The sequence below is a fragment of the Heterodontus francisci genome, chromosome 6 (genome assembly GCF_036365525.1).
Source record: "Heterodontus francisci isolate sHetFra1 chromosome 6, sHetFra1.hap1, whole genome shotgun sequence".
NCBI classification, from domain to species: domain Eukaryota; kingdom Metazoa; phylum Chordata; class Chondrichthyes; order Heterodontiformes; family Heterodontidae; genus Heterodontus; species Heterodontus francisci.
The window spans coordinates 25251417-25275906 of NC_090376.1; the positions used below are offsets into that span (position 1 = coordinate 25251417).

A 24490-nucleotide genomic window follows, 5' to 3' on the forward strand; every position below is an offset into this window, starting at 1 on the left:
GGTTCAACATGACTCTATAAGCTACATAATTTCACAGTAAGGTCAACACATAGAGAATATTAGTTACGCTAGGACTTAGTACAATCAGCATAACTTATCTACATGTAATAAATACAAAACAAACACACCAGGCTTCCCCATTTCAGTAGGTCATCTCCCATAAATTAAAATGACTAACTGTCCAGCATAATTAACCTCTAAAAATCTGACTTTTACAGTTATGCGGAAATTCAAACCTAGCTCATTAGATAACTACCCATCACCACAGCCTTTAAAAAAAAATGAATACACTATGCTTGAAAAAGACAATTAAACTCCTTTTCCAAAACATTGGTCAAGTGGTCAAAAGATCCTGAAATGCCTACAGGCCTCTTCCCAAACACTATAAAATGCAGTAATTTAATAGCACTGCCCAAGCGTCTTGCTCAGTCATCTGTAATATCATTTGCAACTACTACAAATGCTACTGATTCCATTGTCAAGATTCCCAACAATAATTAAACTGGCACATAAGACATGCTCAACAAATGTTAAGGGAAGAAAAAGTGTACTTGAAGCAAAGAAATTCTATCAGCATTTTCTACAGTGTAGGAGATAAATTTACTTCCATACTGATTTCAGTTTGCAGCATATATCCTCTGCAAAATTTAGATGTTTCAGTAAGAACAGAGAAGATGGTAAAAGAGGGGGGAGTGTGACATTGTTAATCAAGGAGAGTATTACAGCGACAGAAAGGACGTTTGAGGACTCGTCTACTGAGGTAGTATGGGCCGAGGTTAGAAACAGGAGAGGAGAGGTCACCCTGTTGGGAGTCTTCTATAGACCTCCAAATATTTCCAGAGATGTAGAGGAAAGGATAGCGAAGATGATTCTCGACAGGGGCGAGAGTAACAGGGTAGTTGTTATGGGGGACTTTAACTTTCCAAATATTGACTGCAAATACTATAGTTCGAGTACTTTAGATGGTCAGTTTTTGTCCAGTGTGTGCAGGAGGGTTTTCTGACACAGTATGTAGACAGGCCAACCAGGGGCGATGCCACATTGGATTTGGTACTGGGTAATGAACCCGGCCAGGTGTTAGATTTAGATGTAGGTGAGCACTTTGGTGATAGTGATCACAATTTGGTTAGGTTTACCTTAGCGATGGGCAGGGACAGGTATATACCGCAGGGCAAGAATTATAGCTGGGGGAAAGGAAATTATGATGCGATTAGGCAAGATTTAGGATGTGTAGGATGGGGAAGGAAACTGCAGGGGACGGGAACAATCGAAATGTGGAGCTTATTCAAGGAGCAGCTACTGCGTGTCCTTGATAAGTAAGTACCTGTCAGGCAAGGAGGAAGTTGTCGAGCGAGGGAGCCGTGGTTTACTAAAGAAGTTGAAGCGCTTGTCAAGAGGAAGAAGGCGGCTTATGTTAGGATGAGACGTGAAGGCTCAGTTAGGGCGCTTGAGAGTTACAAGCTAGCCAGGAAGGATCTAAAGGGAGAGCTAAGAAGAGCAAGGAGAGGACACGAGAAGTCATTGGCGGATAGGATCAGGGAAAACCCCAAGGCTTTCTATAGGTATATCAGGAATAAAAGAATGACTAGCGTTAGATTAGGGCCAATCAAGGATAGTAGTGGGAAGTTGTGTGTGGAATCAAAGGAGATAGGGGAAGCGTTAAATGAATATTTTTCGTCAGTATTTACAGTAGAGAAAGAAAATGTTGTCGAGGAGAATGCTGAGATTCAGACTACTAGGCTAGATGGGATTGAGGTTCACAAGGAGGAAGTGTTAGCAATTTTGGAAAGTGTGAAAATAAATAAGTCCCCTGGGCCAGATGGGATTTATCCTAGGATTCTCTGGGAAGCTAGGGAGGAGATTGCAGAGCCTTTGTCCTTGATCTTTATGTCGTCATTGTCGACAGGAATAGTGCCGGAAGACTGGAGGATAGCAAATGTTGTCCCCTTGTTCAAGAAGGGGAATAGAGACAGCCCTGGTAATTATAGACCTGTGAGCCTTACTTCGGTTGTGGGTAAAATGTTGGAAAAGGTTATAAGAGACAGGATTTATAATCATCTTGAAAAGAATAAGTTCATTTGCGATAGTCAGCACGGTTTTGTGAAGGGTAGGTCGTGCCTCACAAACCTTATTGAGTTTTTCGAGAAGGTGACCAAACAGGTGGATGAGGGTAAAGCAGTGGATGTGGTGTATATGGATTTCAGTAAGGCATTTGATAAGGTTCCCCACGGTAGGCTATTGCAGAAAATACGGAAGTATGGGGTTGAAGGTGATTTAGTGCTTTGGATCAGAAATTGGCTAGCTGAAAGAAGACAGAGGGTGGTGGTTGATGGCAAATGTTCATCCTGGAGTTTAGTAACTAGTGGTGTACCGCAAGGATCTGTTTTGGGGCCACTGCTGTTTGTCATTTTTATAAATGACCTGGATGAGGGTGTAGAAGGGTGGGTTAGTAAATTTGCAGATGACACTAAGGTCGGTGGAGTTGTGGATAGTGCCGAAGGATGTTGTAGGGTACAGAGGGACATAGATAGGCTGCAGAGCTGGGCTGAGAGATGGCAAATGGAGTTTAATGTGGAAGAGTGTGAGGTGATTCACTTTGGAAGGAGTAACAGGAATGTAGAGTACTGGGCTAATGGGAAGATTCTTGGTAGTGTAGATGAACAGAGAGATCTTGGTGTCCAGGTACATAAATCCCTGAAAGTTGCTACCCAGGTTAATAGGGCTGTTAAGAAGGCATATGGTGTGTTAGCTTTCATTAGTAGGGGGATCGAGTTTCGGAGCCACGAGGTCATGCTGCAGCTGTACAAAACTCTGGTGAGACCGTACCTGGAGTATTGCGTGCAGTTCTGGTCACCGCATTATAGGAAGGATGTGGAAGCTTTGGAAAGGGTGCAGAGGAGATTTACTAGGATGTTGCCTGGTATGGAGGGAAGGTCTTACGAGGAAAGGCTGAGGGACTTGAGGTTGTTTTTGTTGGAGAGAAGGAGGAGGGGAGGTGACTTCATCGAGACATATAAGATAATCAGTGGGTTAGATAGGGTGGATAGTGAGAGTCTTTTTCCTCAGATGGTGATGGCAAACACGAGGGGACATAGCTTTAAGTTGAGGGGTGATAGATATAGGACAGATGTCAGAGGTAGTTTCTTTACTCAGAGAGTAGTAGGGGCGTGGAACGCCCTGCCTGCAACAGTAGTAGACTTGCCAACTTTAAGGGCATTTAAGTGGTCATTGGATAGACATATGGATGAAAATGGAATAGTGTAGGTCAGATGGTTTCACAGGTCGGCGCAACATCGAGGGCCGAAGGGCCTGTACTGCGCTGTAATGTTCTAATTCTAATTCTAAAATCCCACAAAAGCCCTTTCTAAAAAACAAAGTCTTAATTTCCAAAACTGAGGGTAGCACAAATATATGTCAGTCACAGAAAATCCATGGTAACAGTGTCTTGCCATGACACACTATACATAAACTCTAAACTGAAGTAAATTGTTTCAGAGTAACGTACAGGTTTGGAACTGGAATAAACTAGGAGACTTGAAGAGATGTACAAGACAGAAGAAACAGTAAGCTAGGAAGACTATTTCACTTGCAGATGAAACTTATCTATACTACAAATGCTAATATAAACACAGAAAATGCTGGAAATACTCAGTAGGTCTGACAGCATCCGTGGAGAGAGAAACAGAGTTAATGTTCCAGATCAATGACCTTTCATCGAACAGGGAGCAGTTCGAAATCTATTAGGTCTTGAGCAAATGAAAGGGGGGAGACTGGGAAAAAGAATGAAAGGGAAGGTTTGCGATAGGGTGGAGGGTAGGAGACTAAATGACTAAAAGATTTCATGGTGCAAGGCCAAAAGGCAAATGGTAATGGAAAAAGTAAAGAAACAGATGACGTGTCTCGAGGTGTGAATGGCAGGATCCTGAATAGCTGCCATCCGAGAGCAGAGAAAAAAAAAGAGGAACAAAGAACAAAAACAGGTACAAACTCCAAAAGGGAGCTAGCACAGGCAGACTGGTCTGAAGTGCCGTTTTATGAATACAAAGAAAATCCATCACATCAGAAAAAAAGTAGGCTTTTATGAAAGCGGTACTGTAATTCTTACTTACTCCCATTAATCATCATCAACTATTGCCAGCCCAGGGAGAAATGCACAAAAAAGGAAAGGGAAAGGGAAATTCTCTAACATTCTTCCTTGGTAAAGGGACATCAAGTGCAACTTGACATCAACTCAATGGAGTGATGAGATTGAGAGTAGAGAGAATCCTGAGCATAAGCTCCACTCCACACTCTAGTCAACTGAAGCTCCAATACAACCCTGATGCACTGCAAACATTTAAGATTGTTAATGCATTTTACTAAAAGCAAACTGTTTAGCCTGAAACTTAATGCTGGTTCATATGATTTGTTTGTTTTCTGTTGTATTTATTAAAAAAGTATATTTCAGCAAAAAATGGTTACCTATTCTGAAGCCAAGTTTACTGATTATATAGATAAGTCCACAAAAGCAGGCGATTTAATCGATCATTGTTTTATTAACAAGGACAGTTTCACTTGTCAGCCTGGTTAAAGACCAATGGTCTGGAACCACAGGGAAAAATAGTTGCAAAACTTGAAATGCACACTGATTTCACAATATTTACAGAGAAGCTGTGGTTTATTTATTTATTTTTATTTATTTATTTAGAGATACAGCACTGAAACAGGCACCAGTTTGCTGCTTTACCAAAACTATATACAACATGCAACCGATTCAAGAAACCATACTGGGTTCAAAATGATAGTTTAAATTACTGATGTGACAAAACAGACTGAGCAAAGCGAGGACTCAATAAGTCATGAGGAGTTGATCAGTGGATAGTATTACAAGGCCATCAAAACAAAATTGACAAAAGTATTCTTTTGTGATTTCAGGAATAAGAGGTGGATGAGCTGTATATTATGGGTCAACATGAAAAGACATTTTGATGTGAGAAAAAACTAACAACCCATGATCATTCTGGAAAATATTCCAGAGGTTAACAAAGTATAATGCAGCAGAAAAGTTGATATATTTTCATCAACAGATCTAAAGAGATCCATCCAGAGAGATGAGGGCCGTAATATGCTGTTAAAAATGACGCTTGCCAGTATTTATGCAAAACGATACAGCAACTTCAGGCAAAGATGCTCAAACTCAAAAATCCAAATGTTGCTGTTAGTTGCACCACTCCCATTAGCTTCATGAAAACTGTATTTTGCTGTCTCACCCTCGAAATGCATTAAATTGTGTGAAGTTGCTGGATTTACGCTGTAGACACAAATTAAACTTGCTTAAACTTTCATAGAACGAAGTCGGATATCCACTTTAGTCCACTTTTAGCGGCATGGTTAAGTGTTAATTATAACCAAACAATCTCTGGTGTTGAAAATTAACTGTTGCAAGTGTATAGTCTCATTTCTTCAGGTTTTAGTTGTCTGATTTTTTTTAAAAAGGAAAATTGAATTTTTTTAAATTTCCTTTTCTCTTTCTTTCCTTCTCTATTTCTTTCTGTACCTGATTTCACATGGTGAATTCATGCAACAGTTAGTTCTGTCCTAGCACTGTTAATTTCACAATCCTTCAATATGATTGGTTAAAGAGACACACATTTGTTTGCCCTGTTCACTCAGGTCTCAGATGCCCTGTTTCCTTTGTTGTACTGTTATCAGCTTGCACTTTCAGCAACTTGCCATGCAAAAAAGTTTAAAAACTTAAACTTGCAAGGACAAATCTAACTAATGGCAGATACCGTTAGATATCCCGCTACAGCAAGTTATGGCTCAATAACATGAGCTAAATAAAAAGTGCTGGAAATACTCAGCAGGTCTGGCAGCATCTATGGAGAGAGAAGCAGAGTTAAAGTTTCAGGTCTGTGACCTTTCAGCAGAACCCAAAAAGAGCTAAATAGTTGGATTCAGCATCATCAATAGTGTCACATAAATACACTGAGACCCCACTTTAACGTAGTACACGGGATCCATATCGCGAGACCGCGTAGCAAGTTCCTATCAAAAGGTTCATCAGTAGCCAGAATAATGCAAAACTGCTGTAATGAGTGTCTGCTAATTGCTTTGAAAAATTTATTCTGCTCTTAGAACATCTTTCAGGGATATAAGGAGTTCAGCCTCAAAGTGTTAATTTTTTTTTATAAGGCAGCTTTCACAAAATGGATTTCTTTAAAACAATTTCAGCTGAAACATTTCCAGTTACTGCAAGTTTTATTCTGCATCTATTTCTAACCCAGAGTGCTTTATAACAGAAATTGGTGGGAAACACTTTGTGGAATGCTTCCATGAACAAAGTTCCCAGCAACCTCATTCAGTAAAGTAATTCTTAAAATGATCACATAAGAGTACAACCTTAATCAAAGAGAAACACAAGGTATATCGTATAGGAATTAATCAGTGAATAATTAAATTACCATAGTACCACAACAGCTTAAACAACACTGCAGTAATTTAACAGTTGCCCCCCGCCCCACCCCCCGGCCGCAACTTCAAAGCGCCCGCGGGAGATGGCTCGGAGAGCATCTGCAGCACACTGTCGGCAATGCTGCATGCCTTTATTTAAACCACTGCAAAAAAAAACCCTTAGCAAATGTAATCACCTCTAAATCTGCCAAATGATGCTTCACCTCCCGAAGGACGTGGATGAGCTTTCCGGACGTCGATGGTGGGCACTGAGGAAATGGCTTATTACCTGCACCAGCTTCCTTCCCCCCCCCCCCTTTACCCCTCTTCCACCCACCCCCCCACCCCCGTCCCCTTCCCTGCTCCACCCTCTCAGCTCACCCCCTCACAACCCCGTCCCAGCCCACACCCCCCTCGCACCATCTTCACCCCGCATCCCCTTCCCCTGCACCCCCCCACCCCCTCCTTCTACCCCTCCCCCTTGCATCCCCTCCTCCCACCGGCACCATCCTACACCTGTGTAGGGGCCCCAACAACCCCACTGCCTTGTGGGCGTCTCAGGAGAGACCAAGGCTAAGGGAGTAAACCCTAACAGAAAATCCGGAGCGGAACCCCGTAGGCGGTCATGTGTCACCTTTGGCATGTTTCCGGCAGTTCCTGCAGCCATATTGGTGCCAAACGTCGTGTCCTGCACTCCTTTGAACCCCACCAGAAAGGCCGAGAGGGGGGTTTTGACAACTGGGCAACTCTCAACCTCCATAAATTTGCCCAGGCATGCGCCATGGAGAGGTCACTCCATAGTTGCCTCACAGCGACTAAGACAACACGGAAGGCAGCAGTTATGGGTTATAAGTCCAGATAAATTGGCGTAGAAACTGGGCGCCACGGGTTGCCTTTGTCGGTGGGAGAGGTCATTGCACCTCACTGGACAGCTACCGCCCGCCTCAAACCGGGCAGCCCCTGTCAATAGGGTTCTGTCCCGCCACAGTCTGCCTGCTTCAATGGGTGCTTGGAGCTCAGGGTCATTGCCCAAAAGGTGGACTGATACACTGCACCAAACAACATGAAAAAAGGAAAGAAGGTACCAGCCCTTCGCTTTGCAAGCTGGAACGTCAGAACTATGTGTCCTGGCCTGTCGGAAGACCTTACACAAATCAACGATTCTCGGAAGACCGCCATCATGAACAACGAGCTCAGTAGATTCAATGTGGACATTGCAGCACTTCAGGAGACTCGCCTCCCCGCGAGTGGCTCTCCAGCAGAGCAAGACTACACCTTCTTCTGGCAGGGCAGGGATCCTGAAGAACCAAGACAGCATGGAGTGGGCTTCGCCATCAGAAACTCCTTGCTCAGCATGATAGAGCCTCCCTCAAATGGCTCGGAACGCATACTGTCCATCCGACTGCTCACCACCTCTGGTCCAGTACACCTACTCAGCATCTATGCTCCAACACTCTGCTCCCCACCTGAAGCTAAAGACCAGTTCTATGAACAACTCCATGACATCATTAGCAGCATCCCCAACACCGAACACCTATTCCTGCTGGGGGACTTTAATGCCAGGGTTGGGGCCGACCATGACTCATGGCCCTCCTGCCTTGGGCGCTATGGCGTTGGAAGGATGAATGAGAACGGGCAGAGACTGCTTGAGTTGTGTACCTATCATAACCTCTGCATCACCAACTCGTTCTTTCACACTAAACCCTGTCACCAGGTTTCATGGAGGCACCCAAGATCACGTCGTTGGCACCAGCTAGACCTCATTGTCACAAGGCGAGCCGCCTTCAACAGTGTTCAAATCACACGCAGCTTCCACAGTGCGGACTGCGACACCGACCACTCCCTGGTGTGCAGCAAGGTTAGACTCAGACCAAAGAAGTTGCATCATTCCAAGCAGAAGGGCCACCCGCGCATCAACACGAGCAGAATTTCTCACCCACAGCTGTTACAAAAATTTCTAAATTCACTTGTAACAGCCCTTCAAAACACTCCCACAGGGGATGCTGAGACCAAGTGGGCCCACATCAGAGACGCCATCTATGAGTCAGCTTTGACCACCTACGGCAAAAGTGCGAAGAGAAATGCAGACTGGTTTCAATCTCATAATGAAGAGCTGGAACCTGTCATAGCCGCTAAGTGCATTGCACTGTTGAACTACAAGAAAGCCACCAGTGATTTAACATCCGCAGCACTTAAAGCAGCCAGAAGTACTGCACAAAGAACAGCTAGGCGTTGCGCAAACGACTACTGGCAACACCTATGCAGTCATATTCAGCTGGCCTCAGACACCGGAAACATCAGAGGAATGTATGATGGCATGAAGAGAGCTCTTGGGCCAACCATCAAGAAGATCGCCCCCCTCAAATCTAAATCGGGGGACATAATCACTGACCAACGCAAACAGATGGACCGCTGGGTTGAGCACTACCTAAAACTGCACTCCAGGGAGAATGCTGTCACTGAGACTGCCCTCAATGCAGCCCAGCCTCTACCAGTCATGGATGAGCTGGACATACAGCCAACCAAATCGGAACTCAGTGATGCCATTGATTCTCTAGCCAGCGGAAAAGCCCCTGGGAAGGACAGCATTACCCCTGAAATAATTAAGAGTGCCAAGCCTGCTATACTCTCAGCACTACATGAACTGCTATGCCTGTGCTGGGACGAGGGAGCAGTACCCCAGGACATGCGCGATGCCAACATCATCACCCTCTATAAAAACAAAGGTGACCGCGGTGACTGCAACAACTACCGTGGAATCTCCCTGCTCAGCATAGTGGGGAAAGTCTTTGCTCGAGTCGCTCTGAACAGGCTCCAGAAGCTGGCCGAGCGCGTCTAACCTGAGGCACAGTGTGGCTTTCGTGCAGAGAGATCGACCATTGACATGCTGTTCTCCCTTCGTCAGATACAGGAGAAATGCCGTGAACAACAGATGCCCCTCTACATTGCTTTCATTGATCTCACCAAAGCCTTTGACCTCGTCAGCAGACGTGGTCTCTTCAGACTACTAGAAAAGATCGGATGTCCACCAAAGCTACTAAGTATCATCACCTCATTCCATGACAATACGAAAGGCACAATTCAACATGGTGGCTCCTCATCAGAGCCCTTTCCTATCCTGAGTGGTGTGAAACAGGGCTGTGTTCTCGCACCCACACTTTTTGGGATTTTCTTCTCCCTGCTGCTTTCACATGCGTTCAAATCCTCTGAAGAAGGAATATTCCTCCACACAAGATCAGGGGGCAGGTTGTTCAACCTTGCCCGTCTAAGAGCGAAGTCCAAAGTACGGAAAGTCCTCATCAGAGAACTCCTCTTTGCTGACGATGCTGCTTTAACATCTCACACTGAAGAGTGCCTGCAGAGTCTCATCGACAGGTTTGCGTCTGCCTGCAATGAATTTGGCCTAACCATCAGCCTCAAGAAAACCAACATCATGGGGCAGGACGTCAGAAATGCTCCATCCATCAATATTGGCGACCACGCTCTGGAAGTGGTTCAAGAGTTCACCTACCTAGGCTCAACTATCACCAGTAACCTGTCTCTAGATGCAGAAATCAACAAGCGCATGGGAAAGGCTTCCACTGCTATGTCCAGACTGGCCAAGAGAGTGTGGGAAAATGGCGCACTGACACGGAACACAAAAGTCCGAGTGTATCAGGCCTGTGTCCTCAGTACCTTGCTCTACGGCAGCGAGGCCTGGACAACGTATGCCAGCCAAGAGCGACGTCTCAATTCATTCCATCTTCGCTGCCTTCGGAGAATACTTGGCATCAGGTGGCAGGACTATATCTCCAACACAGAAGTCCTTGAAGCGGCCAACACCCCCAGCTTATACACACTACTGAGTCAGCGGCGCTTGAGATGGCTTGGCCATGTGAGCCGCATGGAAGATGGCAGGATCCCCAAAGACACATTGTACAGCGAGCTCGCCACTGGTATCAGACCCACCGGCCGTCCATGTCTCCGCTATAAAGACGTCTGCAAACGCGACACGAAATCATGTGACATTGATCACAAGTCGTGGGAGTCAGTTGCCAGCATTCGCCAGAGCTGGCGGGCAGCCATAAAGACAGGGCTAAATTGTGGCGAGTCGAAGAGACTCAGTAGTTGGCAGGAAAAAAGACAGAGGCGCAAGGGGAGAGCCAAATGTGCAACAGCCCCGACAACAAATTTCTCTGCAGCACCTGTGGAAGAGCCTGTCACTCCAGAATTGGCCTTTATAGCCACTCCAGGCGCTGCTTCACAAACCACTGACCACCTCCAGGCGCATATCCATTGTCTCTCGAGATAAGGAGGCCCAAAGAAGAAGTTTAGCAACTGCATTTTTTCCTTCATGTCCTTACAAAATTTTATCTCCAGTGCCACTGAACGAAGTGTCAAGTGCACAAATTTTCTTCAATTCCACTAACTATAAAGGACCCATCTGCCACAAGTTCAACCACACATCTATAAGTACAGTATAAACTATGAATATTCATGTTGCCATTATTGTGCACTCAGATTTAAAAGTCAAATTTAATTTGACTATCAGCCTTATATTTAATGAATAAACCCCAATTTTTAATAAGAAAAAAGTGCATTTGATCACCTTTCATTTAAATTTGGGTACAAGACGGACCCACGTTATACCGAGTTCCGGGTTATAGTGGGGTCCCAGTGTAGCAATACTAAACAGAACATATAATTTACACAATAGCTCCAAGGCTGAGGCAGATGTAGTCTCGGCACAGCATGTTCATTCTGTATATTTTCACATTTACAGAGGGATCAGTTGCAGATGAGTCAAAGAGCGTGAAACAACACTTTCCAGATTGCTGAAAATAGAGGCATGTTGTCGAAGCTTTTCATCTTGCACTCATCAGGACAATCCGCAAGAATAACCATCCTGTTAGTGACAAACACGTGCTCCTACTGCTGTCAAGCCAAAAAGACGTTCTGCCTATCACACAAATGAGTAATGTGATATATGAATTTCAATGCCAGCGTGATGCTAGGTATATCGGCTGTACGTCCCAAGGACTGGCAGATCATAAACAACATGTCCCTTCCGCTCTTCGCAACGGACAAGGTACGGGCTGTACTCAATCAGCCCGTGCTTGCAAAACTCAAAACCCAATGTCAAACATTAGATGAGACTCTGCAATTGGATAACATTTGCTAAATAATCCACAGTGTGCTGTGGAATTACATTGACAACCAATTTAAGATTGTCAGTAGGGTTCGCAGTGTGGCGCATTTGCGTGTACTGGAAGCTGCATATATTAATACACAGGGCCCTGTGCTTTGCAGACAGACAGAATATGTACAAATGTTGCGCCTGTTTCAGCTGAACAAAATAGGTGACAGCCATTCGCTGGTTGATTCCTCAGGGCAATGCTTTGACCAGAGTCAAGCTGCCTGGTTTAAACTTCAAACAAAGCTTGGCAGTTAACTGTCAGTCACCGTAAATGGTGTATGCTCCATGGCAACGTCTCTACCAGAGTTTACCTGCCAACCAATCAGCACTCTCTTCTCATGCAGTTTTCCCTTATATTGCTTATTCTTGCGGATTGTCCTGATGAGTGCAAGACGAAAAGCTTCGACAACATGTCTCTATTTTCAGCAATACTCAAGCTCTGTACTACTAAATGACTACTTGCCAGATCCTCAGATTGCTTGATGATTCGGAAATTGAGATAACACAATTAAATTTCTTACAAGAGAATGATATGCACATTTCTCTATTCTAGATATTCTAGGCCTAGATATTAATCCAAGCATCGTCCAGAGACACATGAGAAAATACAATGTCCCTAAACATTTTCCTAAGTGCTACGGTTGAACAAATACAACACATTACATTGCCTTAAGAAATCATAATGAGGCCAAGCAAACAACTACAACAATGCTTTCAGTGACTAAGCAATTACATTTTTCATTAAGCAATCATGTCAGAAGGATAACTTCCAACATGCTCATTACAACTCATCACCATCTCCATGCTCCTCAGCAAATTACCTGTGAAACTATTGCATCACAATAGCAGAAATCTTTAGCCAAAAAGAGAAACTGCATTGTTAACTCAGCTAATGGGTCCTAGTGTGGCATGGTACTAAACTACAAGATCCCAGGTTTCATTGATCTATCGCTAATAACTGGCTTCAGCTGTGAACTGCGAGACAGTAGAGTGCAATAGACAGCCTGACTTGGCAAAGTGACACAAGCATGAATGAACTGTAAAACAACTGAGGAAGGGACAGAAGCAGGCAATGTTACAGAGATGGAAGTAGGCAGTCTTCGTGAGGGAGAGTTGGAAACTCATCTCAAAGTATAACACACTGTTAGGACTGAAACAGTCTGGTTCAACCCGAGACAGTGGCCAGGGACAAGTACAGATTCGGTGGCAAGGGCATGGAGTTGTGCTGGGGCCAAAAAGGATGATTTTGATATTCCCAAGGTTTAGCTGGAAAAAGTTATGAGCCATGCCAGACTGGATGTTGGACAAGCTGTCCGATAGCATAGAGTCTGTGCAAGAGTCAAGAGTGGTGGAAAATAGAGCAGGCTGCTAATAATATACAAATGAACGCTGACTCCCATGTCTATAGACAGTGTCACAAAGGGCAGCACATAGGTGAGGAACAGGAAATAGCTAAAAATGGATTCTTGGGAAGGGGTGCCAACAAAAAAATGCTATGTATATTGCACACTCATTTTAGCATCAATAGTTGGTGATCCTGGAATCAAAGTGCATTGGTAGGGGAGTCCCGGTTCTCGAGTATTCAGCGGATATCCTGGGGGTTTATCAGCACTGAGAGGGGTGCCGAGAGCCTGGAAGGAAGGGCAGGGACAAGGACAGAAGTATCCCGGATTTTGACGGTTTGTAAAGCCATTGTCACTTCTGGGTAAAGAGCAAAAACCAATTCATTCTCCAATTAAATTAGAACTCATACAGCAATAGTGCACAAAAACCATCAAGTCACTTATTTATACAATTATCTAAAGCAGCATCAGTGCTTGTGATATTATAGAATATAAATACCCAAGATAGATTTAGAATAGAAGTATAAACAACTCTTTACCTTACACAAAAGGAGAGGTAGCAGCAATTTTACTTTTGATTTTCACTTTACATGGTTTCAAAGATAATTTTTTCTCTTCAGTTTTTGCAACTTGAGTCTTTCAATATTTCCCACTTCATTCTTCCTGCTACAGCTTCACAAAGTTCAGCGCTGTTTATCTTGTGTTATAATTCACACTGTTAATTCCCATCAATGTTGGTGCTTTGCACTTAACCTCATTGTTACAAAGTACATTTGAGCAAGTGAAAAATCAGTAATGCAAAAACAACTTTCGTGGCTGCTGCAAAACTGCAGCTATGAAACTGCAACCTGCTGCATAAGCACGACTGTAGAAAAGCCAAAAGAACTAGGTAGCACTGACTACAAACCACAGATGCTAAAGAACCAAGAAGCTCATCTGATCAGTTTGCAGAATTTCAAAATTGCAAATTTTGAAAAATTAACTTGAGATTGAGTGAACTGTACAGTTAAATTACAATATTCTACACATTTCACCAAAAAGCATCCAGTCTCAATGAAACAACACCCCAGCAAGGCAATGTCTTGGAAAGAATATTGGTGTTGGGAGGAGGGGGGCAGCAGGAGGGGGGGAAGAAAGGGAGGAAGAAACATTTTTGAGCTTGGACAACTGGCTTATCATCACTCAGGTCCAATCAGAATGTCTGCTGCCAGGCCATCACGAAGCAAATCGCACTAAATATAGAAAATGTAAATAAGTGTGAGGTGATCTACTTTGGTGGAAAAAACAGAAAGGCAGAGTATTTCTGAAATGGAGAGGGGTTGGGAAATGTTGATGTCCAAAAGGGACCTTGGGTGTACTGTTCATGAGTCACTAAAAGCTAGTATGCAGGTGCAGCAAGCAATTAAGGAGGGAAATGGTATATTGATCTTCACTGCAAGGGGATTTGAATACAGGAGTAAAGATATCTTGCTGCATATGTAGAGTGTTGGTGAGACTGCACGTGGAATATTGTGTACAGTTTTGGTCTCCTTATCTAAGGATATACTTGCCATAGAGGGAGTGCAGCGGAGGTTCACCAGACTAATCCCTGGGATGGCAGGATTGTCTTATGAGGAGAGATTGCAGAAACTGGGCTTGTATTCTCTAGAGTTTCAAAGAATGAGAGGTGATTGAAACTTACAAAATTCTTAATTGGCGTGACAGCGTAGATGTTGACAGGATGTTTCCTCTGGCTGGTGAGTCTAGAACCAGGGGACACAGTCTCAGAATAAGGGGCAGGCCATTTAAAACTGAGATAAAGAGAAATTTCTTCACTCCAAGGGTGGTGAATCTTTGGAATTCTCAATCCCAGAGGGCTGTAGCAGCTCAATCACTGAGCATGTTCAGGACAGAAATTGATTGATGTCATTAGTATCCAGAAATCTAAGTGGGGAAAAATGGCAGAGGTAGATGATCAGCCATGATCTATTTGAATGGCAGCGCAGGCTCGATGGGTCGAAGGGCCTACTCCTGCTCCTATTTCCCATGTTGGTAAAATATGCGGGACTTCATAATATAGTTAGAATGAGGCGGCCATTCAGCCCATTTTAATTCTTCCAAAGTGATCCTAATACCCTACCACAATAGCATATAATTGTTTCTTAAATTATTCCAGGGCTGTTACTTCCACTATATGGAAGTTTATTTTATAAGTGGATCATTCATGCTGAAAAAGAATTTTCCATCAGTCCCAACATTACCAATTAGTAATTCAAACCCATACCCCAGTTCTACATTCTTGATAAGCAAGGAGGTGGAAGGTTATCGGGGGTAGGTGGAAATGTGGACTAATCAGTTCAGCCATGAACTTACTGAATGGTGGAGCAGGCATGAAGGGCTGAGTGACCTACTCCTGCTCCTAATTCGTATGTTTGTATGTTCTACTCCTACTGTTTAAAGTAATATTCCACATGAACTTTTTCTCCCCCTATCAGGACATCTATTTGTGCAAGCCCACAAATTTAGTTTCACCACTTGCCATGGTGGGATTTTGAATCTCACTTTGTATATGTATAATACCACAACCACTCAGTTACCATACCTGACATTGGTTGGACATGTTTTAGTTGAGTTTATCACATCACGGTCTCTTACAGCTTCATCCTTAGCTATTGTACTTTTAAAAAAAATTCATTCATGGGATGTGGGCATTGCTGGCCAGGCCAGCATTTATTGCCCATCCCTAATTGCCCTTGAAGGTGGTGGTGAGCTACCTTCTTGAACTGCTGCAGTCCATGTGGGGTAGGTACACCCACCGTGCTGTTAGGAAGGGAGTTCCAGGATTTTGACCCTGCGACAGTGAAGGAACGGCGATATAGTTCCACGTTAGGATGGTGTATGACTTGGAGGGGAACTTGCAGGTCATAGTGTTCCCATGCATTTGCTACCCTTGTCCTTCTAGTTGGTAGAACTCACGGGTTTGGAAGGTGCTATCTAAGGAGCCTTGGTGCATTGCTGCAGTGCATCTTGTAGATGGTATACACTGCTGCCGCTGTACGTCGGTGGTGGAGGGAGTGAATATTTTTAGATGGGGTGCCAATCAAGCGGGCTGCTTTGTCCTGGATGGTGTCGAGCTTCTTGAGTGTTGTTGGAGCTGCACCCATCCAGGCAAGTGGAGAGTATTCCATCATTCTCCTGACTTGTGCCTTGTAGATGGTGGACAGGCTTTGGGGAGTCAGGAGGTGAGTTACTCACCACAGGATTCCTAGCCTCTGACCTGCTCTTGTAGCCACGGTATTTATATGGCTATTCCAGTTCAGTTTCTGGTCAATGGCAGCCCCTAGGATGTTGATAGTGGGGGGATTCAGCGATGGTAATGCCATTGAATGTCATGGGGAGATAGTTAGATTCTCTCTTGTTGGAGATGGTCATTGCCTGGCACTTGTGTGGCGCGAATGTTACTTGTTACTTATCAGCCCAAGCCTTGATATTGTCCAGGTCTTGCTGCATTTCTACATGGACTGCTTCAGTATCTGAGGAATCACGAATGGTGCAATCAGCGAACATCCCCACTTCTGACCTTATGATGAAGGAATGTCATTGATGAAGCAGCTGAAGATGGTTGGGCCTAGGACACTACCCTGAGGAACTCCTGCAGTGATGTCCTGGAGCTCAGATGATTGACCTCCAACAACCACAACCATCTTCCTTTGCGCTAGGTATGACTCCAGCCAGCGGAGGGTTTTCCCCGATTCCCACTGACCTCAGTTTTGCTTGGGCTCCTTGATGCCATACTCGGTCAAATGCTGCCTTGATGGCAAGGGCAGTCACTCTCACCTCACCTCTTGAGTTCAGATTTTTTGTCCATGTTTGAACCAAGGCTGTAATGAGGTCAGCAGCTGAGTGGCCCTGGCGGAACCCAAACTGAGCATCACAAAGCAGGTTATTGCTAAGCAAGTGCTGCTCGATTGCACTGTTGATGACACCTCCCATCACTTTACTGATGATTGAGAGTAGGCTGATGGGGAGGTAATTGGCTGGGTTGGACTTGTCCTGCATTTTGTGCACAAGACATACCTGGGCAATTTTTCACATTGCAGGGTAGATGCCTGTTGTAAAATTCGGCAGATGGAGTATAATGTGGGAAAATGTGAGGTTATCCACTTTGGTAGGAAGAATAGAAAAATAAAATATTCAAATGGAGAGACTGCAGAATGCAGAGGTACAGAGGGTTCTGGGTGCCCTCATATCTGAATCACAAAAAAGTTAGCAAGCAGGTACAGCAAATATATTGTTGGCCTTTATTGCAAGGGGGATGGAGTATAGATGTAGGGAAGTCTTGCTACAACTATACAAGGCATTGGTAAGACCATAATGAGAGCACTGCGTACAGTTTTGGTCTCCTTATTTAAGGTAGGATATACCTGCATTGGAGGCAATTCAGCGAAGGTTCACGGTTGATTCCTGGGATGAAGGGATTGTTTTATGAGGAAAGGTTGAGACTTATAATCATTGGAGTTTAGGAGAATGAGAGGTGATCTTATTGAAACATAATATTTTTCGGGGGCTTGCCAGGGTTAATGCTGAGAGGATGCTTCCCCTTGAGGGGGAAATCTAGAACTAGGGGGCACAATTTCAGAATAAGTGGCCTCCTATTGAAGCACGAGATGAAGAATTTCTTCTCTTCAGAGAGTCGTGAATCATTGGAATTCTCTACCCTAGACAGCAGTGAAGGCTGGGCCACTGAATATATTCAAGGCTGAGTTGGACAGATGTTTGATCTACAAGGGAGTCAAGGGTTATCGTCTGATGGAAGATAGGTATAATAGGCTGAATTAGGTAGAATTTAGATATAGTTTATATATTATACCTTTTAGAATTAAAGATTGAATAAATGGTCAGTTTTCAAGACTCACTGACATTCCCCCTTAAGAATGTAAAGTTAGAAAATTTCAAGGTCCTTGTTAGAATCGAATTTCTGTTGTCAGGGGCTTGGAATATCCTGTGTAACATTACTAAGAGGTAGCAATAAACTTAATTAGTTTATGGGGTTGTTGATGCAGACAGATCGGCTCAAAAGGTTGCTTTAAGGTACTTTAAGGCAATTATAGATAATAAAACAATAAATGGACCGGACTTACAGGAACAAGAGGTCAAGTAAACACAATTATAAACATTTTGACCAGATAAATGCTCACAACTTCAAGAGCAGGGGAATTCCAGTAAAACATTAAGTAGAGTTAGTTAATGATACATGCCAAATATGGATCTTGAAAGCAAGAAAAACACACAGAGAAAGGTAACACCAATATGCTAAGAGGTCATATGACACCTTAGAAACAGTATAAACATGAGGTTCTGAAGTGAAAATTAGAAGCAAATTCCTTGAACAATACTTCTCACCCTATGCCTTACTCGGGGAATTTAAGGTAAAAGTTTACTTTAAATTTTGATGGATATTCTAAGATACTTTGCTGTAACATTAGCAAGGTTAAACGTTTGGATTCTATGTTAGAAATAAGATGTGTTACATCTCTTAGTAACATTTGATATTGTGATATACTTATCCACTTAAAAGCGTATTGCATGTTAACTTTTATATATTTATTAAAGAATTTAATAAATCGTCTCATGTAGTATTCTGTATACAACTACAAGAACCCCCTCTCTGTGTCTCTAAGTGGAGAGATACACATTGAAGAGAGTTTCCCAGACCCTTATAATAACTGGGATATTTATGACAGCCATAATTATTTTTAAATAGGCTATCCGAAAGATGGTAATATTCTCTGTTGGTTTTCTTTCTTTGAGGGAAAATTAGTTCAATTCTTTGGACCCAAATAAGTGTCTATAAGAATTGGTCTGATTTGAACTTAATTAAAGGAGATTCATAGGGATGTACTCCTGATTTGGTTTAGTCCATATAAGGGGTTAAAGTCATAAATCACTTCAATCGGGGGGGCAGGGAGTGGCAAGCAGGAAAGTGGAACTGAGGCCATGATCTTTTGGGCCTCCTTATCTCGAGAGACAATGGATACGCGCCTGGAGGTGGTCAGTGGTTTGTGAAGCAGCGCCTGGAGTGGCTATAAAGGCCAATTCTGGAGTGACAGGCTCTTCCACAGGTGCTGCAGAGAAATTTGTTTGTTGGGGCTGTTGCACAGTTGGCTCTCCCCTTGCGCCTCTGTCTTTTTTCCTGCCAACTACTAAGTCTCTTCGACTCGCCACAATTTAGCCCTGTCTTTATGGCTGCCCGCCAGCTCTGGCGAATGCTGGCAACTGACTCCCACGACTTGTGATCAATGTCACACGATTTCATGTCGCGTTTGCAGACGTCTTTATAGCGGAGACATGGACGGCCGGTGGGTCTGATACCAGTGGCGAGCTCGCTGTACAATGTGTCTTTGGGGATCCTGCCATCTTCCATGCGGCTCACATGGCCAAGCCATCTCAAGCGCCGCTGACTCAGTAGTGTGTATAAGCTGGGGGCGTTGGCCGCTTCAAGGACTTCTGTGTTGGAGATATAGTCCTGCCACCTGATGCCAAGTATTCTCCGAAGGCAGCGAAGATGGAATGAATTGAGACGTCGCTCTTGGCTGGCATACGTTGTCCAGGCCTCGCTGCCGTAGAGCAAGGTACTGAGGACACAGGCCTGGTACACTCGGACTTTTGTGTTCCGTGTCAGTGCGCCATTTTCCCACACTCTCTTGGCCAGTCTGGACATAGCAGTGGAAGCCTTACCCATGCGCTTGTTGATTTCTGCATCTAGAGACAGGTTACTGGTGATAGTTGAGCCTAGGTAGGTGAACTCTTGAACCACTTCCAGAGCGTGGTCGCCAATATTGATGGATGGAGCATTTCTGACATCCTGCCCCATGATGTTCGTTTTCTTGAGGCTGATGGTTAGGCCAAATTCATTGCAGGCAGACGCAAATCTGTCGATGAGACTCTGCAGGCATTCTTCAGTGTGAGATGTTAAAGCAGCACCGTCAGCAAAGAGGAGTTCTCTGATGAGGACTTTCCGTACTTTGGACTTCGCTCTTAGACGGGCAAGGTTGAACAACCTGCCCCCTGATCTTGTGTGGAGGAAAATTCCTTCTTCAGAGGATTTGAACGCATGTGAAAGCAGCAGGGAGAAGAAAATCCCAAAAAGTGTGGGTGCGAGAACACAGCCCTGTTTCACACCACTCAGGATAGGAAAGGGCTCTGATGAGGAGCCACCATGTTGAATTGTGCCTTTCATATTGTCATGGAATGAGGTGATGATACTTAGTAGCTTTGGTGGACATCCGATCTTTTCTAGTAGTCTGAAGAGACCACGTCTGCTGACGAGGTCAAAGGCTTTGGTGAGATCAATGAAAGCAATGTAGAGGGGCATCTGTTGTTCACGGCATTTCTCCTGTATCTGACGAAGGGAGAACAGCATGTCAATAGTCGATCTCTCTGCACGAAAGCCACACTGTGCCTCAGGGTAGACGCGCTCGGCCAGCTTCTGGAGCCTGTTCAGAGCGACTCGAGCAAAGACTTTCCCCACTATGCTGAGCAGGGAGATTCCACGGTAGTTGTTGCAGTCACCGCGGTCACCTTTGTTTTTATAGAGGGTGATGTTTTTATAGAGGGTTTTTATAGAGGGTTATAGAGGCCATGATCAGATCAGCGCTAACCTTACTGAATGGCAGAGCCGGATTGAAGGGCTGAAAGACTTACTCCTGTTCCTATTTATGTTATCTTCTTATACACCACATGAGATAATGATTAGACCCATGCCACACACAAGGATGCAGATTCCTAGAAAAACTGCCATTTTGCTTAAAATCAAAGTTAAAAATTCTGGGAGGGAGCCAGAGTCCTTTTTGAACAGTGCTGTTTATAGCTAAATTTGGTAACATGGAATATCAATGTGGTGACCTCACTGCACTGCTAACTCTAATGAGAGCACATATGGAGTACAGTTCTTCAGAGTGAAGCCTTCTTTTCTGCAGACAACGTGGAACACTGCCATTTCATTATTAAAAACATAAGTTGCATGTGGCACTGAATTACCTCGAAGTACAATAAAGCTCTGAATAGTGTTTATACTTCCTCTCAGCAAACAATGATAGTTCAAGATTGACTTACTTGTCATGGCAACCCATTAATAACTGGCTTTGTAATCTGTAAAGCACTGAATTAACTCAATATTAATTTGAGCAACACTCCAGGAAGCACAGAACAGCCAAAGCAAAATTATTACATTAAGCAATATAGTAATTTGAACACAGGCAGAAATAAATCAGCAAGTTACAGAACTGCTCAAGTTAAAACCAGGGTAAGAATCAGCATCAATTTAAATTGCAATCTGTGACTGTGACCTTGGTTTTGCATGATCTCAATCTTCAACCTCCGAAGTAAATTCAGAAATAAGGAAAATTGAATTCTCATCAAGATTGGTGAGTAAACAAATATGGCTCAGCTTGTAAGTGTGCAGTGCTTTTGAATAGCTGGCTCTGTCGATAAACAGGTTTTGGATCAAGAAAAAAATGGTATGTACTGGAAAGTTAAAATTAAAAAAAACAAATGACAGGAAATGAATGACTGATTGTTTAGCAATTGAAAGAAAATGTTAGTTTGGATGTGACAGTTCACCAATTTGAATAATTTCGGACGAATAGTCCACCTAAATGGTTGACCAATTTGGTGGGGTAATATTTTATTTGCACATTTAAGCTGTCCCTCCTATTCATTAAACTCCCACCTGTAGCAGCAGCTTGGACTTTTGTTAGAAAAAAAAATCAGGATTGCAGCAAAGGGAAAAAGAAAGAAGCTGAAGGGAAAGCTGAAGGGGACAGGGCAAGAGACAGAGACACACACACAGAGACACACACACAGAGAGACAGGAGGGGAATGGTCAAAGGGAGGGGTTGAGAGAGATGGGGATAGATAGATCCAAAGATTTTGCTAACCTGGATGATGCAACAGGGGTCCTAAGTGATTGGGATTGATTTTGCATGCATAATTTATATGGACTCTACTCACTGCATTTTGCTGGAGAAATCAACCTGCTTTTTATGGAGAATACTGAAATTTCAGTCATGAGTGGTTTCCTCTAGTGCGTAAAGACTTTTAAATAGACTGTTGTGATGTGCTGTTCAGATAGACTGTTTTCTGAGCAAAAAAAAAACATTGTTTGCTGCAAGTCCTGCCCCACCACCGTCAAGATACTTTTTAAAAAGGTGTTTTTCAGCCCCACCCCACCCTTACACTCTCATCTCTGTACCTTCCTGTTGTGTTCCTTTATGCTGCCTTTCTCACTCTTTTTGATCACCCAATGAGTTGCTGTACAGCAAAAGGAGTGCAGAGAGGGTCAGAAAGTAGGCAACATGGCACTTAAAAGAGTGAGGGAAAAGGCCATTAATTCTGCCACTGGAAAATAAATAGAACCTATCTCTCCAATTAATAATGTGGAACAAGGGGTCAGAACAATCGGGAGAAAAGGATTTCTCATCAGAAGAATGCTTAGAAACATCAGAATTTGTTTAGATTTGTAGTCTTTCTCTATTGGAATACTTTTGGTCCAAAAGCTAACACATATTAAGTTTCCAAAATAATTTAATCGCTTATTTCAAACAGTTCAAATCAATATCTTTCTTAACTGCAGTGTGCACACAGATAAAATGCAGCGTCTCCACAATCTATTCATGACAAAGTACCAGTTAGCATCCGCAAGTAAAATTACAACTGCAGTTATGCACTCCTATACATAATCACATTAGCAACTGTTACCCTGCCCAAACTTTTGACAGCAGCTCATACATTTCACCAATACACCATAATGTTGTAACATAGTCCCAGCACATTCAAATCATATTTCAATTAAACTTTAGAAACAATTGTCATTTAAAATCCATTCATACCAATGATTAAAAACACCACGATTTTTTGAGGGGGGCAGAGGGGAGGGGTGTCAGAAAGGGCAAATAAGTTTTCCTCTCTTTTCAAATCATTTATATCCAATTTCATCTGCGTGAATTACCTGCAATGACTTCCTTTACCACTCCACTAACTCTAGTGTCCTGCAACTATCTATCCCTGATCTCCTGCTTCTAAATCTACATTTTGCCCCTCAGCAACATCATCCAAAAACACATTGGCAGTTTCCACACGTAGGGTGACAACACCCAGCTCTCCCCCACCACCACCTCTCTCAACCCCTCCAATGTCTTTAAAATTGTAAGACATCCAGCACTGGATAGGCAGACATTTCCTCCAACTAAATATCAGGAAGACTGAAGCCCTTGTCTTTGGTTCCTGCCATAAACTCCATCCATCTCAGGCTGAACCAGTGTTTGCAACCTTAGTTTCAAACCTGACCAGAGTTGAGCCTCCAACCACAATAGGATTGCCTATTTTCACCTCCATAACATCACCCAACTCTGTCCCTGCCTCAGCTCTGCTGTTGCTGAACCTTCATCTATGCCTTTGTTACCTTGAGACCGAACTGTTCCAATGTACACCTGGCCTGTTTCCCACATTCTACCCTCCGTAAACTTGATCATCTAAAACTTTGCTGACCATGTTCTAAATCGCACCAAGTACTGTCACTCATCACCCTGTGCTCGCTGATCTACACTGGCTCCCACTTAAGCAACACATCAATTTTAAAATTCTCATCCTAGTTTTCAATTCCCTCCATGGCCTCACTGCTCCCTCTCTCTGTAACCTCCTCCATTCCTACAAAAAAATAAGACTTGCATTTATATAGTGCCTTTCACAACAACTGGACATTTCAAAGTGCTTTATAGCCAATGAAGTACCTCTTGAAGTGTCGTCACTGTTGTAATACAGGAAACATCCTTAAGAGATATCCACGCTCCACCAATTCCAGCCTCTTGAGCATTCCCAATTTTAATCACTCCACCACTGACAATCCTGCCTTCAACTACCAAGGGCCCAAGCTCAGGAATTCTGTCCCTAACCCCCTCAGTTCTCCTTCAAGACACTCCTTAAAACTTAACCCTTTGACCAAGCTTTTGGTCATATTCCCTAATATCTTATGTGGCTTGGTGTCAAATTGAGTTTGATAATAACTTGGATGAAGGGACAGAATGTATGGTTGCCAAATTTGCTGATGACACAAAGAGAGGTAGGAGAGTAAGTTGTGGAGAGGATATAGGAGGCTGCAAAGGAATATAGATAGGTTAAGTGAGTGGGCGAAAATTTGGCAGATGGAGCATAATGTGGGAAAGTGTGAACTTGTCAACTTAACCAGAAGAATAGAAAAGCAACATATTATTTAAATGGAGAGAGATTGCAGAACTCAGATCCTGAGGGATCTGGGTGTCCTGGTACACAAAACACAAAAAGTTAGTATGCAGGTGCAGCAAGTGATTAAAGCAAATGCAATGTTGTCATTTATTGCAAGGAGAATGGAATATAAAAAGTAGAGATGTTTTGCTACAGTTGTACAGGACATTGGTGAGACCACATCTAGAGTATTGTGTACAGTTTTGGTCTCCTTACTTGAGAAAGGATATAAGTGCATTAGCAGTTCAGAGAAGGTACACACGACTGATTCCTGGGATGA

General features: G+C 43.4%; 1 protein-coding gene across 17 annotated transcripts in view; it reads right to left on the minus strand.

The window, feature by feature from the left end:
- LOC137371190 (inositol polyphosphate-4-phosphatase type I A) overlaps positions 1-24490 on the minus strand; it is a 261418-nt gene that overhangs the window by 182446 nt on the left and 54482 nt on the right. The window contains exon 1 of one of the 17 annotated variants that reach the window (XM_068033307.1): positions 13491-13778. The exons of the other annotated variants lie outside the window; for them this stretch is intronic. The gene's annotated coding sequence lies outside the window, so the exon portion shown is untranslated. Of the gene's footprint in view, positions 1-13490; positions 13779-24490 lie in introns of those variants that run through there. 17 annotated transcript variants of the gene reach the window in all.